This window comes from Rattus norvegicus, chromosome 3 (assembly GCF_036323735.1).
Source record: "Rattus norvegicus strain BN/NHsdMcwi chromosome 3, GRCr8, whole genome shotgun sequence".
NCBI lineage: Eukaryota > Metazoa > Chordata > Mammalia > Rodentia > Muridae > Rattus > Rattus norvegicus.
Window position 1 is genome coordinate 64467419 of NC_086021.1, and position 21942 is coordinate 64489360.

Genomic DNA, 21942 nt, shown 5'->3' on the forward strand with positions numbered 1-21942 from the left:
GGCTTAAGATCCTCACCCTAGCTTCCTGGAAGTCGGTCTCCCACTAACAGTCTTCAGATGAAGATGTAGAACTCTCAGCTCCTCCTGCACCATGCCTGCCTGGATGCTGTCATGCTCCCACCTTGATGATAATGGACTGAACCTCTGAACCTGTAAGCCAACCCCAATCAAATGTTGTCCTTTATAAGACTTGCCTTGGTCATGGTGTCTGTTCACAGCAGTAAAACCCTAACTAAGACAGTATGCCTTTCTAGTATTCAGTATGCCTTCTAGTAGAAAGGCAGACATGATGTAAGGCAGTTGGTGTTAAGGTGGAGGGAGCAGGGTGTCTTCATGGTCTTACGAGGGCTCAGCCTTTTGATGGCCTATATCCATGAGCTGTGAGCGTCCCTGCCATCCCTCGTTCCCCATCCTCCCTTCGTAAGACACCATGCTTGGAGAGGACCGGAGGGAGCTATGTGCCTACCTCTCCACTATGGGAAACTAAAGGAGCAGGAGTGGAGTGTTTCTTTTCCCACACGTAGTTAAGGCTCTGATAAAACAACTTCTCCTCTGCCAGGTCTTGTTAGGAAGCACAGAGAGCTCTGGGGCTTCCAGTGTTTCCTTTCTCTCCCTCCTTTTAGAGTCTGAAGAGACTTTTCTCCCATCCGCACCCGGAGAGCCATCTGGGGGCTCCTGCAGGACTCACTAGTGTGTGGTGCTCCCTTGTGACTGAGTTTTCTCAGGTTATCTTCCCAGCCTGGTGTGTCTGGTTGTCTCCTTCCCAGTTTGTTTGTTTTTTTATTATCTTTTCTTTTAAAAAATTATAACTTGTTAACTCAAAGTTCAGAATTTTAACATTGGTTAATAGAGTTCTGATACGTTAATGGAACATTGGCAGTTTATAATTCAATTACAAGCTTAGAAATTACAATTTCTCTTTGGTTGTTTTCTGAAAATGGAAACAAAGATGTTTCTCATCAAAACATCTCGGTTCGATCTGTATATTTATAGGTGTATAAGAGACACCTGTTAACTAAATTTCTAAAATATGGATTTCAATAATAAATAATATTCCCATAATAAATGCTAATGTATATTCTTTTGTAAACTAAAGTTTTGTGACCATAAGCTTTGAGGAATTAAGGACCCTTGGAGTAGGATCCACCTGTCACAGATCAAATGGACTCTAGACACCTGTGTTTTCTTGAAAAGGAACTTTTTCCTTGGTATTGGGAGTTCTTACATTTGGCAAATTGCTAGACGATTTTAACTTCTGCCTAGTCTATTGTTGTCCCAGCAGATTTTCCCTTGGCTGACAGACCCCCATCCAGGGGTCATCTGTGCAGCTTCTCAACTCTGGACTTACTGAAGGCTGATGTTAACTGGTTTAGCCAATTCGATTGCCTCTTGTCTTTCATCTAGATTAGCGGATCAGATGTCTTTGATAAATGCTCCATTGCCCAGCCTTTGACTAGCGTTTAAGCCTTCCTGAGACATTTCGCAGTGTCCTGATGTCAGCCAGCAGGAAGCAGATTCAGAAGAGAGGCTCAACGTCCATTATTCCACTTTGCAGGCTGAAACGCTAAGTCATAAAAGGAATCCCCCTGGACATACATTCTAAAAACAACCCTGTGTCTCTTGTAAAATTTTGTAATGGCCGATGTATCCTTGCTTCATAGGTTGATGATTGGACAAATGAATGTTTCTACGTCTTGGATCAATAGGGTGTTCACTTGACTTTTCAATACTCTGTAAATGGAGCCTAGAAAAATTCTCTGGAAAAATACTCCCACAAGAAATGATGGATTCCCCTACTTTGTGTCAGATTTATGTAGATAAGGCTTTGCATCCTCTTAGACACCACACCAAAGAACTGGACTACAGAAGGATTTCTCAGTCTACAAGGGGGTTTGGGTCACTTTGAACCAACACAAGCTATTGCTAGGTAAACGGCACCTGGTGGGAACAAGAAACCATGGGAAATCTTTATTCTGCTTTTCTTTTTCTTTTTCTTTTAATAAAAGATGCTGAAACTTTTGTGTGCCCCAGTGTCCTGGTTAAGGTGGCTCTACCCTTGGCACCCCAACTCGATAGACATTGACCGTAACTCTTTACTCTTTTGTCACTTTTTAAAGATCGTGTAGTCGAAGCATAAATGTACCGGGACCTTTTAAAGTGTACACACAAGTCCACGTTTTCCTGTGGTAGACACATGCAAGCACCAGCACCATGAATCTTACGTTTTCATCGCCCTTAAAAGAAAACTTTAAAATACTACAGCTCTTAGTCCCCACATCCCCCTCTGCCCGGAGAACTACTAATCTTCCTGACTGTGTCTTAGATTTACTATTCTGGACATGGGACAGGAACAGAATCTCCCACTGTTCTTAGAAAGTACCTCTGAGTAGCTTCTTTTACTCAGAATAACTTTTGCTTGGCTCAGCCATGCTGTGCCATAAATCAGCACATCATTCCTTGACCTGGATTGGAACTGACTCTTCCAGTATGCCATATTTTATTTATCCGTCCATCTGTTGACTGATAATTGGCTAGTATATAAAGAATGCTGCTAGGAACATTCACCTAAAAGTAGCATTTAACTGTTATTTTACTCCTAACATTTTTTTCAGTGCTAAAAGGGGAGACTATTTGTCCACAATACCACACAAATGAACACCCAGCTCATAGCAAATCGGAATACAAATTCAAATTAAGATCCAATCAATACAGCCTGTCAACATTCTGCATTTGGTTGCTTGACTATGGAGTGACCCCGGGTAGGAGAAAGCTACCTCTAACTCCTTTTTGCATTAAAAAGTATTTACTTACATATTTTTCTTTTGTGCTACAACTTGAACCTTGGGTCTTGCACGTACTCAGCGTGCATCTGCCACTGAGCTACACCCCTAACCTGTCACTGATGTTTTAAAAAGCCACAATTCTTCTTCAAGTCACTTTGTGGCCATCACGGGAGGGGCAACAAGCAAATACAAACAAGCAAAACCCTAAGCAGTCCAGACCACTGCTCCTGTGAACAGTAGACGCACCATAGATGGCCCTTAGTTGGTTTTGCAGTGTGCTTGAATCTCGGCACACCAAATACGTGCACCTTCATCTGTCTACAGAGAAATTAACTTCTGTTTTGAGGCCGTGCCTCTTCCTACCAAGTGTGGATACTTGATCGTAATGAAGTTTCATGTTCATTCTTCCCTAGGACGGTGCCCCAATTCCTAGGGGTTTGCAGCATGTGGAAGTGTGCCACTGTGGTGGTACATATCACTAGGATATGCTGGAGAGGCAGGGACAGGAGGAGCACAGGTTCAAGGCCAGCCAGAATGTGGTCAGATAGGTCATGATTCTCTAGATTGCTAGCTCTCTGTGGTGACTACTAGACATCCAAATTGCTCTCTTCCCTCCTCACCCATGCAGATCAATACTCTTTCCCCTTACTATAAACAAGGCCTCCTTAGGTCCTCTGCCTCCTGGGACTGCACCTGTAATACTCTGGCATGTACCAACATATATACATATACATGTATATGTGTATACATTATATGTACATATATAAAAATATATACATATATGTATACAAATACACATAGATATATGCATATATATAATATACACATACATATTTATTATTTACACAATGCATATATGTGTATATATACAATGTATACAAATATATGTATAAGATAAATATATACAACTCTATAGTACAGCATAATTATCAAATGTACAAATATACATTATATATAAATATATTATTATATATTTTATATTGTATATATGCATGACACATATATATGTATATATATATGTATATATATATATATAGTGACTAGGTGTTGGATATGGGTTAAGAATTCCTTAAGACTGTTTTTAGTCTATGAGAACTTGTGCTGTCAAATACAACTTACACACACACACACACACACACACACACACACACACACAGAGTAAACAGCAGAACTATGACTTAGCCTAAATTGAGCTATTCCATGACTAGGAAATGCATTCTATACTGATACAAAAACTTCAAAACTTAGCTAGGAATAGTGGTACCTGCCTGCAGATCCCAGAGCTTTGACAGGAATGGGAGGATCTTGAGTTAGTGACCAGTCTGGTTTTCCTATCAAGACTCTGACACACACAAAAAAATAAATTAATTAAATGAAATAAAGCTAAGTATGCTAATTATAACTTTTGTAGGTTATATCCTAAGTGATATTTGGGATATGAGTCATCCACTGGAGTATGGTGAACCTACCATGGAGTCACACCCTTCCCAGGAACTATCGATGCCAGTGAGTCCTCAGCTAGGGGTAGAACTTCATGCCCATCTCCTCTCTCCGTGTGGGGATTTTGGCATGTGGGATTAGCCTGCATAGGTTGTCGGAATGCTGTCACGATCGCTGTAATTTCATATTAACAACTCACCCTGTTGATTCCTGATAGTCATCTGCAGCCTTGGGCTCTTAAAATCTTCCTGTTACTTTTCCCACAATGATCTCTAATTGGTGGTGATGTGTGTGTGTGTGTGTGTGTGTGTGTGTGTGTGTGTGTCTGTGTGTGTCTGTGTGATATAAAACCTGTGACCAGACAGGTTATATGCCTTAGGGGAGAACCCATTACTATTATTTTTTTTAAGATTTTATTTATTTTATGTGAGTACACTGCAGCTGTCTTCAGACACACCAGAAGAGGGCCTCAGATCCCATTACAGATGGTTGTGAGCCACCATGTGGTCGCTGGGAATTGAACTCAGGACCTCTGGAAGAGCAATCGGTGCTCTTAACCGCTGAGCCATCTCTCCAGCCCCACTATTATTCTTTTAAGGGGCCATAGTATTAAACTGACTCCTCATGCCTTAGCATTATACCCATAGAATAGCACATTAGATTAGCACATCCCTCAGCCCTCATCAGAGAAGCTTCTTCATGCAGTAGATAGAGATTAGCACAGATTCCCATCTGGTCGAGGTGCAGAGAATAAGAGGCTACGGAATGCTCATCCCTAAATGGGACATTGCATTCCTGTGTTATTCTTCTTTTTTTTTTTTTTTTTTTTTTTTTTTTTTGGTTCTTTTTTTCTTTCGGAGCTGGGGACCGAACCCAGGGCCTTGCGCTTCCTGGGCAAGCGCTCTACCACTGAGCTAAATCCCCAACCTTTCTTTTTGTTTTGTTTTGTTTTTTTTTCGGTGCTGGGGCCCGAACTCAGGGCCTTGTGCTTGCTAGTCAAGCGCTCTACCACTGAGCCAAATCCCCAACCCTCCTGTGTTATTCTTACATGGTGCCAGTCCAGGTGTAGCTTAGCCTACCGGATTCCAGAAATAGGAGGATACTAGAGAGAGGCCGAGAATGGGGATGAAAACTGCATCAGTACTGTACCTAAACATTTCCTACTACCCTTTCTTCATAAGAACATTCTTCATCCCAGGTACCCAACAAACCCTGGATCTGAGCCTGACAGTATGAGTAAGACTTGGGTCTGCTTCCACACAGTGCAGGCCTAAGGGAGAGTGGAAGGATGCAGGGAGAATGAGATTTTAGACACCGTGGCCTAAAGCTGTTCAGGATATAATAGAGCACCGGATAAGGCCTTAGCTGGTCGCTTCTGCTACAGGGTGGAGGGGGCAGCCAGGAAATGCACATCAATGCTCTAAGAAGCTACAAAATGCCATGGAGAAAAACACCTCATGGTGATCTGTTACAGTGCCTAGGTCGGGACTCACTTAGCCTTTCTGAGCCTTAGTTTTCATGATGGAGAAAAATGTGAATGAGTCTGACCTGAAAACATTACCTCAAAACATTCAGAGGAAATAGTCACTCAACAATTATGCCAAAGGACATCATTGGACTCTGGTAAGATTATTAGGGCCTATTAGTCTACTGGTCTTGTTTTTGGATTATTTTTTATTTTATGCATATGAGTGTTTGGCCTGCATGTATCTATGGGTACCATGTGTGTGCCCATGGTCAGAAGACGGTGTTGGATACCCCAGAAATGAAATTACAGACTGTTGTAAACTACTATGTGGGTGCTAAGAACTGAACTCTGGTCCTCTGTAAGGGGAGCAAATGCTCTTAACCTCTGAGCTAGTCCTCCAGCCCCTATTCTACTATTCCTAGTATTGTATAATAATAATAATAATAATAATAATAATAATAATAATAATAATAGCAATAGTTTTAAATGTTGCCTTAACTGTCAAACTACTTGAGCTAGTGATCTATACTGGCTTTTGCTACTTCCTTTCCATCCACTGAATCCAACCACTGCAATTTGGCTTCTACTCTGCTCCTCACCCTATCCAAAGCTCTCCAGTAGTCTCCCACTTGCCAAAGTCAATGATCTCTTCTTGCTTCTTATGCAACTTGATTTCTTTGTAACATTAGCCTAGTTATTTAGAACTTTCCAAAGTTACTTTTAAATTATAGACTAAGATAGCTGTTCTACAAAATATTTTATTAAACCAACCATTACCAACATTGCCGCATGATGAATCTATCAAGGCTATTTTGGCATATTTTCTGCTATCCTCTTTGCCGTGTGCGTGTGTTCGTGTGTATGTCCACACATGCATATGAACAAGTGGGCCATGCATGTGTACACATGTAGATTGTGTGGCCAGAGGTCAACATCAGCTCTCTTGTTCAGTTGCTCTCCAGCTTAATTTTTGAGGAATCATAAGCTCATCAATTAAGCTAGATGCTCTAGCCGGCAAGCTCTAGGGATCCTTTGGTTTCTGCCTCTGAAGTACTGAGATTACAGTGAATCCCTGTGCCCGGCTCTTTTGCATAGCTTCTGGGCTCAGGCTCTCAGGCCCGTTCAGCAAGCACTTGGTAGACAGAGTACTTCTTCAAGTCCTTCTATCCTTTCTGCTCTGGCATATTTTTACATCATTATATATGCGTGTATACGCACATTCATACATCTAAACATATAAACTCTCCCTACCTCTACAAGATCTTCCTGGTTTTTCCAAAATTTCCCTGACCCACACAAACTTGAAAATAGCACCAACCCTTGTGTCTACCTGAAAAGAAAGTGATTGGCACACCATAATGGAGAAAAATTGTCTAAACAATTTTTTAACAATTTTTTCCTTTAACACGTAGATGTCTATGCCCGCAAGATGATTCATTACTCTTTGTCTTTTCACTGTTTTAGTTTTTGTTTTGAGGCCGGTCTCACTATATAGTCCAAGTTGTATTGGAACTCATTAGGTAGCCCAGGCAGGCCTCAAACCCACAGAGATCTGCTTGCCTCTGTCTCCTGAGGGCTGAGATTAAAGTCATACGCCAGCATACCCAACATTTCACCAGTCTTCCCTTTGACCCCCAAGACTCTATATTTCCTGCTTTATATAACATAGTCCAGAGGAGAAGAACCAAGAGGAGGTGGAGAAGGACGACCCAGATCCATGTGGCCATAAATGGCCACAGGTAGTTATGAATGTTTCTTAAGGGATGCATTTTTACAAGTCACTTTGTCTTGTCTAGGTGGGCTGTTTGTATCATTATCAATTGGTTGTGCGTTTATTGTGTGGACATTTTGTGCAGTGTAAATTTACTGAGATAAATATGATTGCTAAACAAACAAACAAAAACATATAGTCCAGAGATCCTACTGAAAAATGTATAGTGCACGTACGTGTGTGTACCTGCCCACACCCACCCATACACACACCCACACACACAGGGTATGGTGACCAATTAATCAACCAACCAATCAAGAAAGATAAAACCCAGAGTGCTAATAACACTAGAACATGCTAATCGTCAGATTCAGGAGCAAAAAACCTTTGTCTCTTTAAAGCCCTTCAGGGGATCCTGATGGCCTCCTGCCTTTGCTTCGCCCTCCTCCTTCCACTTGCAGTGGCTCACTTTCAAGCTCACCTTTGTGCCTTTCTCTCCGCCTAGATGGCCACTTCTCACGTCCCTGCTTAGACTTCAGCTCTGTCTCCACAGAGCCTTCTCTTCCACCCCGGGTCTTCCCAACCCCCCTCACAAAGTAGAGCTAGCCATTCACCCGTGTCTTCAGGCTGGATGACAAACTGCTTGAAAGTCACTGTGCTGGGTACACCGCTCTTCCTCCTGAGTAAGTTCTACTGTGTAAACAATTGGATTTATCCCACTCTGGCCCTGACTGACAAACACGAACCTTTGGCTGTGGCTTTGGTCAGTAACTTCGTGGTAGAGACTGACAGGAAGAAATTAGGAACAACCAAAGTGGAAAGAAAGAGACAAGCTGCCTGCCTTTCTCTTCAAAGCCCCCTGAAACTCGGTAGTGTTGTTTTGTCTAGGAAAACTGTTAAACACATCATCAACCAAGTGACAGGTCTTTATTTTTAATTCATCACAGAAGCCTGCTACCCAAATGATGCTTGACAGAAAAATCTCTTGCTGGTAAGGGCCCTTTCAGATGCCAAGAAAAACTTCAGAATTACTTTGTTTTCCTCTGGGTCCTTGTATTAGTCAGGGTTCTCTAGAATAACCTAACTTATAAAATGAATATCTCTCTGTATATAGAAAGGGGGGGGGGGGAGAATGACTTACAGGCTGTGATCCAGTTAATCCAACAATGACTGCCTATGAATGGAAGGTCCAGGAATTCACTAGTTGTTTAGTCCACAAGGCTGGATATCTCAGCTGGTCTTCAGTTCATGCTAGAATTCTAAAGAAGTAGGATCTAATGCCAGAGGGGGGACTGAACGAACTAGTGAGAGGGAGAACAAGCAGGCAATGAGAGAGAGAGCTTCTGTGCGTCCTTCATCCAAATCCTTCACACAGGTTGCCAGCAGGATGTGTGGTCCAAATTAAAGATGGATGGATCTTCCACCTCCAAAGATCTGCATTAAAGGTTTATCTTCCTACCTCAGAGACCTGGATTCGAAGTGCATCTTCCCACTTCAAATGATTTAACTAAGGGAAAAACAATCCCTCACAGGTGTGCCCAGCAATTTTGGTTTTAGTCAATTCCAGATGTAGTCAAGTTGACAACCAGGAGCAGTCATCACAGTCCTCACAGCAAATTCAGTCTTCTTTAACTCCGTGTTCTCATGGGATGGCTCCTGGTCTTTGATGTTTTCTAGAAAGGAAACTCTGATAATCTAAAACAGGTAAAGCCTGGATCACAACCAAACAGCCTAGACCGAAATGAGTGCTTCACCATCACCAGCTCTGGATGATCTGGGACAGGTTATATTTTGGGCTTCTGTTCCCTCATGAGTGAGATGGGGAAGATAATTACGTCTTCATAGAGTCGCGATTTTGAACAGTAAGGCCCATGTAGCTTTTACATTCTACTACTGCTGTAACAATGTTTCAATTTTTTTCCCTATGAATTCTTCCTGATCTTCAATATTATATGTAGGGTTGGGTTGGTTTTATTTTTTTTAATTTTGGTTCTCTCTTCCTATTTGCTTATTATTCATTAAATATACTCCCTGATAATCATTTGTAAACAGGTGTTAAGTGACTCGAGCCAGCTGAGTGGTGCACACTTGACTGCATCTTATGTCCTCTAACAATTCAAGTCAACAGAAAGCCTGAACCTAGTCCACTCCAAGGCTGCTTCATGATGAGGCCATGACAGATAGTCTTGCCACCAACTGTACTGACTAGCAAACAAGTCCAAGAATCAAGCCAATCAGCCTTGTAAACTGTTGTAAGCTGTAGGCTCTGACTAGAACCTCCCATGAAATATTCACTCAAACCAGACACTGAAGTGTCTGAAAACAGGATCCAGCAGATCAGGGGACATCATCCTACACAGAAGGGCAGGCACAGGACCAAGCAAACACCGAGAAATAAAGTGTGGTCCTAGGCTCTCCCCAAAGCCACTCCAATCATAGAAGAGGGAGGCGCCTGTGCCCAACACTGAGCTCAGCACCAAGCGTTTCACCAGTGAACAACTATGGCCAAGTTCCCTTCTGCTAAACTGTAAATTCTCCAATTGCATCCAGACAGGAAGAATTGAAGGAGCTGAGACAGTCATAGATTCCAGGTCCAAGGTCCCCATTAGAGAGACAAAATGCTAACAAACCACTCCCTGGCGTGTGCATTCCAGTTAGAACACTTCAAATGTTAATTAAGAATTCCTGGGGTGAATATTAAAGCTAACTTTTCAAACAGATGCACATATTTTTACTGCTTAAGCTGGAGTATTTAAATTATGACAATACTCTCTTGACGTTGGCGAAGCTTTTCAGATTCCATCATCATATTTTTATTGTTAAGTGCTAGCTTTCCTATTGACTTTGTTGTGACAGGGACTTTATGTAGCCCAAGTTAGCCTCAAACCTGGTACGTAACTGAGGTGGTTTGAGTGAGCATGGCCCCCATAGGTTCGTATGTTTGAACGCTTAGCCTCCTGTTGGTGGAAATGTTTGGGAAGGATTGGGAGGAGAGGTGTTGTTGAAGGACGTGTGTCACTGGGGATGGCTTGAGGTTTTCAAAGACTCCCACGGGGGTTGGGGATTTGGCTCAGTGGTAGAGCGCTTGCCTAGGAACCGCAAGAACCTGGGTTCGGTCCCCAGCTCCGGGGGGGGGGGGGGAACCAAAGACTCCCACCGTTCCCAGTGTGTTCTCTACCTTCTCCTTGTGGATTCGGATATGAGCTCTCGATTGTTCTTGCTACCATGCCTGAACGGCACCCTCGTGGGCTCTAACCCTCCGAAACTCTACGCTAAATCGAACGCTTTCTTTATAAGTTGCCTTGGTCGTGATGTTTCCTCACAGCAACAGAGAGTAACTAATAAGAGAGAGTAACAGCGTGACCTTGGTCTATTGAGTGCCTGGGATACAGACAGGCACCACACTGCCTAGTTCATAGAGTGTGGGCCTGTGCGTTGGAGGCTTTCCACGGAGCTCTCTGGCCTGGCCAGGGGTAAGGGTTCAGGCGAAGGGGAGAGAACTCGAGCAGGGATGGGGGGTTAACATCCACTGTCTCTGCTGCTGCAGCTGCTCCACCTCCATGCCCACCACTGCTTCAGTTGCCCCAAGATGTCTGTTGGCTGCCGGCAGGGCTGAGCCAGCAGGAGGCAGACTAGCCAGCAAGGGGTGCGGGGAGCTGGCAATTTCAGGTCAGGAGAGCCTGATTGGCGGTGTTACAGCTCATACGACACAAGCTCTTGCACACACTTATTCCTTCTGGATAGGATTCTTATATACAGTTTTGGGGTGGGTCGGGGTCTGACAGTAGGTACTTCCTATTGGCTTGATCTGAGAGCCTGGCGATACCTTATCCACATGTGGGAGGGCTTGGGGGCTGCTCCTACGTGACTGGTGGTCACAAACCTCTCTACAGGGAGGCTGGGAGGGAGAAGGCTGTAGCTATGTGACAGGGGCCTGGTTTCCTGGGAATTTAGGGAAACGCCTTCCATCCCTTAGGGTCACCGGGATTTCAAATCTCCGCTCAACTGGGAACCAGGATACCTTTCACAGCCCACCTTCCCGCAATATAGTGCTTGGGGCGAGCCTAGAGTTTCCTTCATGCTAAGCACCTTACCAGCTGGGCTCCATCTCTAGTCCTTGACTCTCATTTTTAAAGAGATTCATAGGGACTTCATTAAACATGAATAATTAAAACATCAGCTGATAAATGCTGTTTGCAGGGGATCTTCACAGCTCTTGGTTTTATAATCACTGAAAAAATGTGCTTCCAGACGTGTGGGTGTGTTGGAAGTAATTCTGCATGTGACTCAGGCATATCGGGAGTGGCAGAAGTAAAGCCCATTAATATCAGGACTGTATGCAGAAAGTCTCCTCACAGGAGTCGATTCTTGGTGAAATAAACAGGATTTCAGAATCAGAATATCAGTGCAGCGACAGAAACTACTCTCTTCTTTTTACTAGCGCTGGGACACAAGTCTCTGGTTTGGAGGACAAAAACCTGGGTGGCCAACAGTGAAATCGAGATCACAGGCCTGTTTATTGAGGACACACCTCTGTCCTTTGCTTTTGAAATCAACTAAAAAGTAGGTCACAGCAGGAGAAATATCAAAAGAAAAATATAGATATTTATTTTTAGTGTCCTGGATGGTGCATCGGTTTGCCTTCAGTTAAGCTACTGGGGATGCGGGGAAGAAGGGGAGAGAAAGAACAGGAAGGGTGTTTGTTAAAGGGAGCCCATGTCTAGTTTGAACGGTAAGACGTATCAGTAAAAGTTCGAGCCAAAGAATTTCGCACTTCACTTTTATTGTTCCGTTAAGAAAAATAAGGACATCTTGTGATTATTAAGTAAAAAGCAAGAATAGGAAAACTTAAAACGTATCGTTCTGCTCTTCCTGTGAAATTCCCACCGGATTCCTACCTTGCTGAGTTCTCTTGGTTTTTATTTTAGCTGTTGGTTTTAATTTTGAGGCAGCGTCTTCCCTCAGGAAGGTCTGAGCCTCAGGATGTAGCCCAGGATGGTCTGAAACGGAAGCTCCTCCCCAGGTTGCCTCCTTACTCCTCAGTGGAAAGTATGTGCCACTAGTCTCGGTTATAATGGTTGGTTTTAAACTTCCACCATAAATATAAAATATCATTTAGAAGATTCAACGTGCTCTCTGACCTCCATCCCAGTCCACTGTGTGCGGTGCACGGTCACGTCTCTCCTCTTCTTTCCAGAGGAAAACCCTAGGTATGGAGGACGGCGTAGAAGACACTGTCTCTTTACCTGTATCCTCTAGACGAGGTGATCAGCGAGGGCTTCTGCTTGAGCCGACAACCAAAACACGCCAGAGAACCTTCATCCCTTCAGTACCTCCTACATTGTCTCCCGGCATCACGCACCATGGCACACAGACCCCGGATGAGACATCTACTCAAATTCTGCTTCTTCCTGTTAGCCCAGGTCAGGATGTACGTACCCTGTCCGCCTGTCTGTCGCTATCTTGGATATAGTACTGGAAAGATGACTCTGCTCTGTTAGAAACTTCACTAGGAATGGCTCAGAGCAGGCTTCAGCAGAGAACGAACTATTGTCATTTCCAGTGGACGAGCCATCCCTGGCATCAGAGAACAGTGGTTGTCAACTTTCCTTTAACACAGCTCTTCATGTCGTGGTGACCCCCCAACCTTAAAATTACTCGTGTTGCTACTTCATAACTGTAAAGTAGTTATTGTTATGTAAACCATGATGTAAATATCTGATATTCAGGATATCTGACAAGTGACCCCCTGACCCACATAGATTGAGAACTGCTGGGCTAGAGCAAGGGTCCCAATTCTAAACATCAATGTCATGCCCTATACTCAGAGAGCACAGTAGGTGCTTTAACCAATAAGCGTGAATAGGAAACGTGTTTCTCTCCTACAGCCACACTGCTCTATTGAAGCCACCCCCCAATCCATGTGGTGGAGCCAGCGCCTCCCGGCCCTCTCCACCTCCGTGACTGACCTGACCTGCTCTGACACTCCTGTAGAAACATCCTTCTCCCAGGAGAGGATCAATTTTACCTTCTCAGCCCCAGGCCTTGAACCAGAGACCTCTTTGCTTCCCCAACACTCACAAGTGCCCCAAGCTCCCATATTTTCTCTCCTCGCTTTGAGAGTCAAGGAGCAAATCTACAGGGTTTCTCTGTGTAGCCCTGCCTATCCTGGAACTCGTTCTGTAGACTAGGCTGGCCTTGAACTCAGAGATGTGCCTGCCTCTGTCTCCGGAATGCTGGATTAAAGGCGTGTGCCCACACAGCCCGGCTTTTTAACTTCTCATTATGAGAGCATCCAGAAAGCAACTAAAACAGAAGACCTTGAGAAACCCACTCACACCTACTGTCCAGCTCCACCGTGAGTGCTACACAGTCCCCTCCCTTCTGCCTGCAGCACGTATTCAAACTAGAACAACTTCATCGTTCCTGCAACATTATCAACATATTTTAAAAGCTAGGGATATGAGTTAGTAGGAGAATGCTTGCCTAGCATGCACCAAGGACCTATGTTTTATTCTTAGTACCACACATATAAAAAAATGTAGAACCAAATTTACAAAACACATCTAAAAATAAATAGCAATTTCTCTCCCACCATCTGTGAAAGAGTTAGCTTTTGTTGTCAACTTGACACACCTGAGAAACAGGAACTCAAGTGAGGGACTGCCTCCATCAGATTGGCCGTGGGCATGTCTGTGGGCTATTTTCTTTTTTCTAATAATGTATTTTTATTTTTAAGTACATTGGTCATTTGACTGCATATATATCTGTGTGAGGGCATCAGATCCCCCTGGGACAGGAATTAAAGACAGTTGTGAGCTGCCATGTGGGTGGGAGTTGAACCCAGGTCCCCTAAAAGAACAGCCAGTGCTCTTAACCACTGAGCCATTTCTCCGGCCCCGGGGTTATTTTCTTTCTTTTTTTCTTTTTTTTTTTTTTTGGTTCTTTTTTTTTTTTTTTTTCAGAGCTGGGGACCGAACCCAGGGCCTTGCGCTTCCTAGGCAAGCCCTCTACCACTGAGCTAAATCCCCAACCCCCAACCCCCAACCCCCAACCCCCAACCCCCAACCCCCAACCCCCAACCCCCGGGGATTATTTTCTTAATTGCTAATGGATGGAGAAGTGCCTAGCCCACTGTGGGTGGTGCCATTCCTAGGCAGAAGGGGCTAGGCTATAATAGAAAGGTAGTTGAGTAATCCAAGGGAAGCAAGTCAGTATGTAGCACCCCCCATGGTCTCTGCTTCAGCTCCTCCCTCAAGCTTCTGCCCTGGCTTCCCTAGAGAATGGACACTAAGCTAAAATAAACCCTTCCTCCCGCAAAGAGCTTTTCCTTAGTGTTTTCTCAAAGTAACAGGGAAGCAAACTAGGACAGGGTCTAGTTAGTATCCAGTTCCTCCAGTTGCCTCTCAGCTGGGATTCTAGTAAGGATTCTATGTTAAATTGGCAACAGCGTCATGTGTACAACTCAGAGTACATTGTGTTATGCTGTGGTGGCAGAAAACTCTGAACTCAGGCCTCCAACAGCCTGGGTGGACTTCCTGCGCTCATGAATTTCCACGGTGAGTCACGTCCACATCCTCTTCACTCCTGGCCATCAGCTAAAGGAACAGTCCCTATTTGGGACAACCCACTTCCTGGCAGATGGAAAGGAAGAATGGTTGAAACACACTATGACTTGGGAAGCTGCTGCTGCTCCAGAACGGCCACCTTCGGCACCAGCTCCTGCGTTCATGCTCAAAGCAAACATCATGGTCGAAGCAGAGGTTACCATAGTGGGTGGGTGGGTGGATGGGTGGGTAGGTGGGTGGGTGGGGAGACTGTCCCACAGAGGAGGGCAGCAGTTCTTGGAGAAAAGGCAAACCTCTTAAGTGTCTTTTAACAGGCCCCCCCCTCCCCGCTTAGCTTTTCCCCTTCAGTCAACCAATTGAAGAAATTGGGTCATTTGGGCTGTAGCCTCCTCTGGTCTGGCTTTTGTTGATTGCATCTCTACGGTATCCACTTAACTGCATTTCTCTAGTTCTTCCGAGCCTGTAGTTACATGTGGAGGCCTGCTGCAGTTTAGAGGACACGAAGCCAGAATGCATCTGCTAGAATTTTCCCATGCAGTGCGGTTCAGCAATTCAAATACTTAGGTCAGAATGCCTTCTAGGTGAGCGTCATGGTAAGTCAACTGTCAACCCTGTATAATCAGTCGCCCCCACGGGCAGGTGGTGGCTTAAAACAATATAATAATGCATTATAGTTTCTACGAGTCAAGAATTCACTGGGCTGGAAGGGGTAGCTTGTTGCTATGACTCCTGGGGTTCTTAGCTGTAATTCTCAAAGACTGGGGAACTGAAGTCACTGGAGTATTTGACTGAGACAAAGGTTCTTCATCCAATGTGGCCTACTCGCTGACTTCTTTCCCACATCCTCAGTGGAAAAGCTATCCTCACAGCATGGTAGCTGACTTTCCTCATATCCCCTGGACCTAAAGAGCAGTTCTGAGGCCACAGTATCTTTTGTGATCTAGTCTTTTTTTTTTTTGGTTCTTTTTTTCGGAGCTGGGGACCGAACCCAGGGCATTGCGCTTCCTAGGCAAGCGCTCTACCACTGAGCTAAATCCCCAGCCCCCCACTGAGCTAAATCCCCAGCCCCGTGATCTAGTCTTAGAATTCATACACGGACATTACTGTGACCACAATACCACTCTTATCCAATGGAAGAAAACTCTACACAAATACATAAATACGAGGAGAGAGTTCACAGCCGGATGTAGTAGCCAGAATTCCTATAATTCTAATGTTGGGAATTAGAACGAGGGGAGTTGCGGGGTGTGTGTGTGTGTGTGTGTGTGTGTGTGTGTGTGTGATCTAGCCTTGGCTACATAGCAAGTTTAAGGGCAGCCTGGGCTGGTAAACCTGGTGAAGGGAGAGATAAAGGAAAAAAGGGGAGAGGTGGGGAGGTGGGAAGAAGAGGGGGAGAAAGGGAGGGGGATGGGGGGAGAGAGAGAGAGATTTATTAGAGGCTATCTTGAATTAGAAGCTAGTTCCTCTATATACTACATATATTTACTCATCAAAACAAAGAAGAACGGATAATCCACAGCACATTCTGTGGGATGGTGATTTTCACCATTTGAGATGTTGTGGTCAGAAAGATTTCAGGGGAAAATCAGAAGTTTCTAAATGGAAAACCAGATATTTATCTTGCCATACGACAACATGCGAGAGGGACAGTTTGTTCCTCCCTCCATCTTATTTTGTTTCATTTAAGACACGGGGTTGCCATGTTACTCAGACTGGCTTCAAACTTAAGGCAAATCCTGCTACTTCTGTCTCTAAAGCTGGGACTGCAGATGTGCACCACCCTACCCAGACTTTTCCTTTGGTTTTAAAGGGCCTCTTTCACACAAAGGCAACTTAATCTTAAAATGAAGAATCCTCATTTTTAGTCCTTTTTCTTTTCTCCTCCTCCTCCTCCTCCTCCTCCTCCTCCTCCTCCTCCTTCTCCTCTTCCTCCTCCTCCTCCTCTTCTTCTTCCTCCTCCTCCTCCTCCTCCTCCTCCTCCTCCTCCTCCTCCTCCTCCTCCTCCTCCTCCTCCTCCTCCTCCTCTTCTTCTTCTTCTTCTTCTTCTTCTTCTTCTTCTTCTTCTTTTCTTCTTTTTGAGACAGGGTTTCCCTGTGTAGCACTGGCTGTCCTGAATTCACTCTGTAGACCAGGCTGGCCATGAGCTCAGAGATCCACCTTGTTCTGCCTCCTGAGTACTGGATTTAAAGGTGTGTGCCACTACCGCCCAGCTTGTCCATTTCTTTCTTTCTTTCTTTCTTTTTTTTTTTTTTTCTTTTTTTCGGAGCTGGGGACCGAACCCAGGGCCTTGCACTTCCTAGGTAAGCGCTCTACCACTGAGCTAAATCCCCAGCCCCCATTTATTTCTTTAAGAGATGAAATCATACTATTATCCCAGGCTGGTATCAAATTCCCCAACTCAAGGAATCCTCCTGCCTTAGCCTCCCTGGTAGCTGGGACTATACACTCATATGACCACACCTGGCCAAATGTCTAATCTTAGATATGAAGCAAAGAGAAATCTCCTCAACTTCTCATGGTAATACATATATGGAATCCACTTGGAAAACATTCTAAAAGTTTTCTTTTTTTTTTTAAGATTTATTCATTTATTATATATAAGTACACTGTAGCTGTCTTCAGACACACCAGAAGAGGGCATCGGATCTCTTTACAGATGGTTGTGAGCCACCATGTGGTTGCTGGGAATTGAACTCAGGACCTCAGGAAGAGCAGTCTGTGCTCTTAACCACTGAGCCATCTCTCCAGCCCCGGAAAACATTCTATAGGCAACTAAAAGATTTTGTTAACCAACATCTGCAGTCAAGTACCCCAAAATGTATATGCACACACCTTATGTAAGAATCATATGCAAGAATGCTCATAATAGCAAGCTTGTGCTGGCCTACAAACTAGCCATCCAGCGGCAACAACCTCACAGAGAAGGAAGCTGGTGTCTATTTGTATCGGGTGATCCTGTTTGCAGAAAGCCTTGGAACAAGCAAAAGAGTAGTTTAGGGTGCACATTTTAGGTGAAGACAAAAGAAATAATTATTAAAAGGTCAAGGTGTGGTTACCATTGGGATGAATGGTGTTTCTAATCAAGAGGGAACCCAGACAGAGATTACCAGAGAGCCAGCGATGTTTCTTTATTGACTTTCGTAGTAGCCACACAGCGTTTGGCTTTATAAATAACCCATTACGTTACATAATGTTATCCATGTGCTAATATTTTACAATAAAATGGGCTTTTTAAAAAGGAAATAAAATCATCTTCAAACTGGAAAAAAAAAGTCAACTTCACAGAACACTTTTTTAAAAAATGTTTAAGCCCATCTGTTCTCTCTCGGCTTCATCATCTCTCTTCTGTTCCTTTCCCCACTCGGAATGTCAGGCTAGCAGCAGGATCCTCAAAGTTATCACCAGCAACCTTCCGGATGACGATGATGACGACGACCGCGGAGTCCATCCGGTCGAGCCGGTCTCATGGCTCTGGCTCAGTAGAACAAGAACCAGGCACACCAGCCTGGAGCCTCCCTCCCCATGTCTCAGGAAGAGGTTTGCCTTTATTTCTCTTGCAGGTTGAGGAGGAGGAAGAAAGGAAACAGACCCAGCTTGTGAACCCTAGGGCCCCCCTCTACATGTTCTTACCCCTATATCTGCAGGGCACATGTATGGTGGGCTAACTGGCTCTTCTAAAGGGCACACTCTAAGGACTTGATTAGCAGTGGTGATTTAGGAAGGAGATAGAGGAAGGGGAAGGAAGGGAGGGAGGAAAAATAGTGGAGGCCTGGGGAGACAGGTAATGTGTCTGTTGCATGAGCACCTAGGTTTAGACCTCCATTACCCACCTAAAAGTCAAGATCAAAAGCTCACCTGCAATCCCAGAGCTGGGAGCAGAGACAGGCAGATTCTAGGTACTTGCTGGGTAGCCAATCAAGCTGAAATATTGAACTCAAGGTTCAGTGAGAGGCCCAGTTTCAAAAATCAAGGTGGAAAGAGAAAGAAAGAGGAATTTACTCAATATCGACCTCTGATTTCTATGTGGGTACACAGACCTGCCTACACATGTAAATGCACACATATACAAAACACATATACCCAAAGAGAGAGAGGGAGAGGGAGGGAGAGAAAGAGGGAGGAGAGAGAGAGAGAGAGAGAGAGAGAGAGGGAGAGAGAGAGAGAGAGAGAGAGGGAGGAGAGAGAGAGGGGGGGAGGAAAGAGAGAGAGAGGGAGGGAGGGAGGGAGAGAGAGAGAGAGAGAGAGAGAGAGAGAGAGAGAGAGAGAGACTACTTATTAGAAACCTTCCAAGGAAAGAGTCCACAATACAATGAATGAAATAAACAAATACCCATGATTTAGCCTCATATAATCTCGGGGGGAGGGGGGGGAGAGCGGTATCTAAGGATTTAAGACACATGACATACTCATGTAATCCTAGGAACCAGGAGTATCACCATTGTGATGGGCAAGAGAGGGCAAAGGTTCCTCCATCTTGTATTCTTACTGAGGCCATGTCAGGTTTAACCAGAATTCTCTGATAGAGAATCCCTTGGAACACTACCCATCCCTGTCGTAGGATGTCCCAGCTAACTGCTTGTCTTAGCTTCTGTTAAACTGCAGAGCTCCCTACAGCTGCCAAGCAAGGTGACAAGAGTGGTTTTTGCCTTAAAAGCCCTGTGTTCTGGACACTTGGAGCCACACCTAGATGGGCACACTCCTCATCTCCCCCAATACCTAGGTGTGGGCCAAGCAGGCTGGAATAAAAACTCTGACTATAAACTACATCTGAGTGGTCATCTTTAGTGGGCTACCCATAACAGAGTTTAAGACCAGCCTGGATTACACAGTGTGTTTATGTCCAATCAGGACCATATAGCAAGACAGTTCCATCAAACAAATGAAACAAAAGACTAGATACTAGACCATCACCAGATTGTTCTGCATCATTTTAAAGGAGTTTTGTAGTACAATTGCCTATATATACATATATATATATATACATATATAGTACACCTGTGTGTAATATGTACAGATAGATGTACATCACACTGTATATACATAGAGATTATAGTATGTATACACCATAATACTGCTGCTCCACTTTTTAAAAGAAAATACAAGTACTAAGGTAGTTTTCTTTGGTGGCTATAGTTTTTTGGTGGTGTTAGTGGAGTGAATTTTTGGCACCAAATCAGAACCTTGTATGTGGTGGTCAAGCACTCCTTCATGGAACTCTATCCACAGTCACTAGGAGCTTAGGGCACCGGGTTGAAACCCAAGGCCCCAGCACAGTTAAATGCTTACTCTTCTACTGAGCTCTTACCCCAGCCTGTAACCAATTAAAATATGTGCATAAGGACTTCAGGACTCCTCTGGGTGAAACCTAATTTTCCTCTCACTGCAAGCGAGAGGTCTGCACAGAGAGTGTAAGTATGACTCCCAGGGTTAGGTCATGAAAGATGGCAGCCTTCCTCCTGGTTCTGTCTCTGGATCACTTCCTCTAAGGGAGCCAGCTTCCATTTCTTCCGGTCAAAAACTGGCATCACTTGCCATTCGTGGGGGCCATTTCAGCAGTGGGTCTCCCAACCCTTTCCAGGAGTCCTATTTAGGGGACTGCCACCTTTGCAGGGAACAGGACAGCCCACCCCTCACCCCCCACCCCCGCCTGTGAAAGCCCATGTGAAAGCAAGAACCGTTGAGATAAGTCACTCGAGATTCCTGATCCATAGAAACCAATGGAAACACATAGTTGGTTTAAGCCACTAAATCCTGGGACTAGTTTTGAAATCAATAATAGATATCTAACATCAGTATGAATGGGGGGAAGGTAGTGGGAGACTGTTTTATTTTTAAATTGTATTTGTGTGGTCTGTGTTGTTGGAATAATTAATACTCTTCTAGTTCTTTTTTTTTTTTTTTTTTTTTTGGTTCTTTTTTTTGGAGCTGGGGACCGAACCCAGGGCCTTGCGCTTCCTAGGTAAGCGCTCTACCACTGAGCTAAATCCCCAGCCCCTCTTCTAGTTCTTAATATGACCCGGCCAGCCCCCAGTAATTGAGGCAGAGTCCTGCTAATTTAGTTAATCAACTTCAGCACAATTGCTGAGCGATTGCCCCTAAACTATTTCTCCATGTTAGACTGGCTATTTCCCAGCTCTGCATCCCCCAAGTTACTTGCCAATAGCCATCCTGTCTGTGCTAGATTCACTCCATCACCCATTTCCTGGTTCTCCATCTTCTTTCCTTCCTCCCCCTGCCCCTCCCTCTTTCCTCGTGGTCCCTATCTATGACCCCCAGCCTGGTATCCAAAGGCCCCCTACCTCTATCCTCCCCAGTAATTGACTGTCAGACGCTCTATTTAACCCGTCAGAGAGCACATAGAGCATAGTTTAGACAGCATCATTTGGTGTATGTCCACCTGGACTGCAACCGGATTTTGGAGGTCAGTGTTTTTAGCATTTGAATACAGAACAGCAGCAGACAAACCACGAAAATATCTGTGTGTAGGAACATATATACGTTGGAGATAAACTCAAGGCTTCATATGTGCTAAACAAAAACTCTACCCAGAGCTCTGTACTCAGAGCAATTGTAATTTTTTTTTTCAAAACAAAAGACAGTCGAGTTAAAGAACAGAGGCTTGGGAGATGGCTCAGTGCGAAACACTGTCAGTGGAAGCATGAGGGCCGGAGGTGACATCATTTACATCCACGGACATGGTGGCTATCCTGTAATCCTTGACCCGGAGGCAAAGAGAAGGGAATCCGAGGGGCAAGCTAACTGTCTATACTATCTAGAGTGGCCAGATCCACATAGTTCAAGTTCCGGAAAATAACTCGATATCAACTCCTGACCTTCACATGCAGTTGCACACATGGGTACATGCTCCCTCACATACATTCAAACATGTGTGCGCACACACAAAAAACATGCTGATAGTTAATCTTAGAAAGATAGGAAGGCGAACGGTGGTAGTCCGTCTAAGCTCCACCC